A 6,387-nucleotide genomic window follows, 5' to 3' on the forward strand; every position below is an offset into this window, starting at 1 on the left:
AATGTTTTCTACACTTTATTAGAACCTGATCCATCAAATTTTCAGAATATCACTTGTTGACTAAATTTGTCAAGAATGGTTCGCATATAAAGAAAGAGCTATCAATCTCAACTAAACAACCCGGGTACACAGAGGTCCAATACAATGGAGTCAAACCAGCCATTACCACATGTCACAAGGTTCAGCCTAACCAACTCATTCATGCTTATTTTTATTTCATTTTTTTTTTCGATACACATGACAACTACAGCTATCCAACCCCATTAGGCTCTAGTAAGGTCCATGTAGCGAGCTTTCAGTCAATGACCCCCGATCTAGTTGGCTCAAGACATTAGGTGAAACACCTCTCGGACCTAATTACTCGAACCAGACTACGCCACGAGGCCAGACTTGTCATCATAAGTTTTTTTTTTTTTTTTGAATAATAATTATGCAAGAAAAGAAATGATAGACTGAACCATATAAATATTTTTATTATATATGTGACTGCATCGTGACTATAGGTCAACCAAAGTCGGATCATAAGGCACCTAAGTAATCTAGTCGGGATATTCAACCTCTATCTTTATGTGAAAACCAAATCCTGAACCTTATGGTACGAACAAGGACACTCATACTTCTTTTATGGATAAGGCTAACAAAAATGCAGTTAACAAATATGAACTCCTGAGGCCTTCCTATTGTTATTAAGTACACGTGTGGGGATCTAATAATAGGTCTCTGATCAGTCATAGTATGCATGTGTTCCTTGCCTTAATAGTTGTACACACTCAATATGAAAATATATGTGCATTTGCTCAGAAAAGAAAGTAATAGAATAAATCAAATGCAAAAAACAAGTTTTTTTTTTTTGTCAAAATATTTCCCTCCCCCCAACTTAAACATTGCATTGTCCTCAATGTAAAAAAATGCAAGAAAACTATATATGAGAGACAATAGAGAAAATAATAGAGAGAAGAAGAATACCTTGAGCTGTTGATTTCCAGAAAAGAAGACCTACAAAATAAGAAGAAAACTAGAAATAAAAGAAAAAAAATAATAATTCTAACTAATATACACATACCTTGGCCTTCATGTTCAGTCATAAGAAGGCTCCCCCAAGGAAAAGGAGTCCTCTTCATCAGCAAAATTTTCAAGAAAAGGTTTTAATCTGTGTCCATTAACCTTAAAAATTTTGCCATCCTGTGGATTCTCAATTTCAATTGCCCCGTGTGGAAAAACAGTTTTTACAATGAAAGGACCTGTCCATCTTGATCGTAACTTTCCAGGAAACAGATGTAAGCGAGAGTCATACAAAAGAACTTTTCGTGCAGGTTCAAAAGATTTTCTTAGAATTGATTTATCATGCCTAATTTTTATTCGTTCTTTACAAAGTCTAGCATTGTCATACGCATCCCGACGAATTTCATTCAATTCACTTAATTGTAATTTTCTAGCGAAACCAGCATCTGACAGTTCAAAGTTTAATTTTCTAATGGCCCAATACGATTTATGCTCTATTTCAACAGGTAGATGACATGCTTTTCCATAGACTAGCCGATACGGGGACATACCAAGAATAGTTTTATAAGCAGTACGGTAAGCCCACAATGCGTCAGAAAGTTTTAAAGACCAGTCTTTGCGTGATGGATTCACCGTTTTCTCTAAAATTCGTTTAATCTCCCGATTGGCTAACTCTACTTGGCCACTAGTCTGCGGGTGATAAGGAGTTGCAATTCTATGAGTGATACCGTACTTTCGTAATAGGATCTCAAAAGGCTTATTACAGAAATGTTTTCCCCCATCACTAATTATAACCTTGGGCATTCCAAACCGTGAAAAAATATTTTCTTTAAGAAATTTCAAAACAGGTTTGTGATCATTAGTTCTACAGGCAACAGCTTCTACCCATTTTGACACATACTCAACACCAACTAAAATATACTCATATCCAAAAGACGGTGGAAATGGGCCCATAAAATCCATGCCCCACATGTCAAAAATTTCAATAGCAGTAATGGGCTGAAGAGGCATCATTTGCCTACGAGTTAGACTTCCAATACGTTGACATGGGTCACATGTCCTACAGAACTCGTGGGCATCTTTAAATAGTGTAGGCCAATAAAAACCACATTGTAACACCTTAGCTGCTGTTTTCTTAGATGCAAAGTGTCCTCCGCAAGCACTGGCATGACAAAAAGAGAGTACACTTTGAATCTCATGATCCGGTTTGCATCTTATAAAGATTTGATCATTGCAATACTTGAACAAATAGGGGGCATCATAATAATAATTTCTTACTTCACGCAAGAAATTATTCTTATCATTCGATCCCCAATGCTCCGGCATCCGGTTAGTGACAAGAAAGTTTACAATATCAGCATACCATGGCATAGTAGAAAGTGCAAACAATTGCTCTTCAGGGAACGAGTCCTTGATGGGCAACTGTGGCACCGAATCATTAAAAACTAGCCGTGATAAATGGTCAGCAACCACATTCTCTAGTCCTTTTTTTAGTGATGTCAAATTCTTGGAGTAAAAGAATCCATCGTATTAAGCGTGGTTTAGCCTCTTTCTTATCCAGTAAATATTTTAGCGCTACATGATCTGTAAAGATAACAATAGGAGCACCAAGGATATAAGAACGAAATTTGTCTAATGCAAATACTACTGCAAGCAATTCCTTTTCGGTGGTGGTGTAATTCATTTGAGCATCATTTAAGGTTTTGCTTGCATAGTAGATGACATATGGCTTATTATCCCTGCGTTGTCCTAGGACAGCTCCTATCGCATAGTCACTAGCATCGCACATGATCTCAAAAGGTAATGACCAATCAGGTGGTCGCACGATGGGTGCAGTGCTAAGCATAGACTTTAACTTTTCGAATGCCTCTTGACATGTTTCAGTCCAATTGAACGGTGTATCAAGGGATAGGAGGTTACATAATGGTCGAGCTATGACACTAAAGTCTTTGATGAACCTCCTATAAAATCCAGCATGACCCAAAAATGATCTAACATCTCTAACCGTTTTGGGTGCAGGTAGCTTGGCGATTAAGTCAGTCTTGGCTCTATCAACTTCCATGCCCTTCGATGAAACAATATGTCCTAGGACAATTCCCTTTGGCACCATGAAGTGGCATTTCTCCCAATTCAGTATCAGGTTCTTTTCTATACACCGAGCTAAGACAGCTTATAAATGTAGTAAACAATCATCAAAAGAATCGCCAAAAATAGAAAAATCATCCATGAACACTTCCAAAAACTTCTCGTTCATGTCTTCAAAAATACTGAGCATGCATCTTTGAAATGTTGCAGGTGCATTACATAACCCGAACGGCATCCGACGGAAAGCAAATGTACTAAAAGGACAAGTGAAAGTAGTCTTCTCTTGATCTTCTGGTGAAATCTCGATTTGGTAGTATCCGGAATAGCCATCGAGAAAACAATAAAAATTATGTCCTGCAACTCTTTCCAAAACTTGGTCTAGGAAGGGTAAGGGAAAGTGATCTTTCCTAGTGACCAAATTCAATTTTCGATAGTCAACACACATGCGCCAACTCGTGGGGACACGAGTCGGGACTAACTCACCCTGCTCATTTTTGACTACCGTCAGACCTGCTTTTTTGGGCACGACTTGAGTGGGACTTACCCACTTGCTATCGGAAATTGGGTAAATAATACCCACGTCAAGCAACTTGAGGACTTCTGCTTTAACCACATCTCTCATCGTAGGATTCAACCTGCGTTGCATTTGCCTTGTGGTTTTGGCATTGTCCTCCAAATATATCCGGTGCGTGCAAATTAAAGGGCTAATCCCCTTCAAGTCGGCAATAGACCATCCTAAAGCTCCTCTATGATTCTTTAGAACACCAAGTAATTTTCTTTCTTGGGCATGATCAAGATCAGATGAGATGATTATAGGAAAAGTGTCATCGGATCCAAGAAAGGCATACTTGAGTTCCTTCGGTAAAGGTTTCAACTCGAGCTTAGGTGCTTGTTCATGGGATGGTACTATCTTTGCTCCTCGAGATGGCAAATGTTCAAATTCCTCTATTCTCGGTCTCCATCGATTGACCATCATGACATCCGAATTATCTAAAACAGGTGGGACCACATCATCAGTAGTACCTTCAGAACACCAATCTATCAAACCATTATCGGCTGATTCAGTAAATGCTTCTTTTAAAAGATATTCTTCCGCAATGGTTTCAACCCATTCAACCTCTTTACTTTCTTCATGATCACTGGGTTGTTTGCCTATACTAAAGACGTTCAGTTCCAAAGTCATATTGCCAAAAGAAAGCTTCATGACACCATTCCTACAATTGATCAATGCATTAGAAGTTGCAAGGAATGGACGTCCTAAGATGACTGGAATCTGAGATGGTGAATTGGAAGCCGGATGTGTGTCCAGTACGATAAAGTCGACAGGAAAATAGAACTTGTCTACTTGGACCAACACATCTTCGATAATCCCTCTAGGGACCTTCACTGACCTGTCAGCTAATTGTAAGGTCACAGTTGTTGGCTTCAACTCACCCAAACCGAGTTGCTCATATACCGTATATGGCAACAAGTTCACACTTGCTCCTAAATCTAGCAATGCTCGCTCAATCCTAAAATTGCCAATGATGCACGAGACAGTTGGGCAACCTGGATCCTTATATTTAGGAAGAATGTTATGCTGTAAAATTGCACTCACATTTTCAGCCAGAAATGCCTTCTTCTTGACATTTAAACGACGCTTGATAGTGCACAAATCTTTTAAAAATTTTGCATAGGAAGGCACTTGTTTTATTGCATCAAGAAGAGGTACATTGATTTTTACTTGCTTAAAAAGCTCAAGAATTTCAGAGTTTGGTTCAAGCTTTTGCAAGGGCTTTAATCTTTGTGGAAATGGTGCAGGAAAAGGACATTCAATTTTTTCAGTAGATGTTGGTGCTTCAGTTTCTTCATTATCCTTTTCTTTTGTCTTGGGAAGGTCAGAATCAGGTATGACTTGTGTTTGTTCTGGAACTGGTCGGTCAATAATCTTTCCACTTCGCAAAGTTATTATACTCTTTGCTTGCTCTTTATGTGAAGTTGAAGATGATGCATTACTACCGCCATAGATTTGAGGATTAGGTTGTGGTTGAGCTGGTAGCTTACCCTTCTCTTGAGCACTTAAAGCAGTGGTCAGCGTTGTCAGTTGATTTCTTAAGTCATCATTGATTTTAGCTTGACCTTGCATGAAAGATTGCAAAGTTTCTTCGAGATTGGGTTTTTGAGGGGGTGCGTGTGCATAATGAGGTTGCGGAGGTGGAGGAGTTGGGTTATATACTTGTTGAGGTTGGTCATTCCTCCACCTGAAATTTGGATGGTTCTTCCATCCAGGGTTGTAAGTACCCGAAAAAGGATTATTGAAAGATTTTTGATAGGTATTCATAACATTGGCCTGATCGTGCAAGACTTCCTTGAATGCGGATATTGTGGGGCAATCAGTGATGAGATGGCCAGGCATCTCGCAAATCCTACAACACTCGCTGTTATGTTCTACGGTCTTGACGGGTTCAATCCTTCTAAGTTCAATTTCCTCTACCTTCCTAGTGAGGGCTGCCATTTTAGCCTGAATATCATCCTGAGTACTAAGGTTGTAAAGGCCCCCGTGTGGAATGCTAGTAGGCTTAGGCAAAGGTTTATTCACTCTATCCCCTGTATCCCATAATTGTGCAGTCTCTGCGAGAGAGTCTAAGTAGTCCCATGCCTCATCGGGTTGCTTTTCCAGAAATAGACCATTGCACATAGTCTCTATAAATTGTTTCAACTGTGGAGACAACCCTTCGTAAAAGAAACTAATGGTTCTCCATGTTTCAAACCCATGATGAGGACAAGAGAGAAGCAAATCTTTAAATCTCTCCCAGCATTCATAAAATGTTTCATGGTCTTTTTGTTGGAAGTTACTAATGTGTCGTTTTAAAAAGTTAGTCCTTTGTGCGGGAAAGAATTTTTTCAAGAATTCTCTTTGCATATCATGCCATGTTCCTAGCGATCTAGGTCTTAAGGAGTTCAGCCATGTTTTGGCTTTATCCTTTAAGGAAAAAGGGAACAAGGTCAATTTAAGGACATCTTCCGATACATTTGGCACTCTAAATGTGATGCTAATTTTCTCAAAATCCTTAAGATGAAGATAAGGGTTCTCGGATTCCATTCCATGATACTTTGGCAGCAATTGAATTACTCTTGGTTTGATTTTAAAGTGTCCTACATTTTCAGGAATAATCATGCATGAAGGTTGACTAGTCCTAGTGGGATGTAAATATTGTCGAAGTGTCATAACTGGGGGTCTACCTTCATCACCATGGTGACTTCCTACATCATCAGGAAAATTTGTGGTGGGGACACCAATGAGCCAGCATCACTTTGGCT

The 6,387-nt window shown here is 39.1% G+C and overlaps 1 pseudogene; it reads left to right on the plus strand.

Moving 5' to 3' along the window:
* Nucleotides 1-5,834: 5,834 nt before the first annotated feature.
* On the plus strand, nucleotides 5,835-5,934 carry LOC120106822 (annotated as a pseudogene).
* Nucleotides 5,935-6,387: the final 453 nt, after the last annotated feature.

This window comes from Phoenix dactylifera, unplaced genomic scaffold (assembly GCF_009389715.1).
Source record: "Phoenix dactylifera cultivar Barhee BC4 unplaced genomic scaffold, palm_55x_up_171113_PBpolish2nd_filt_p 000649F, whole genome shotgun sequence".
NCBI classification, from domain to species: Eukaryota; Viridiplantae; Streptophyta; class Magnoliopsida; order Arecales; family Arecaceae; genus Phoenix; species Phoenix dactylifera.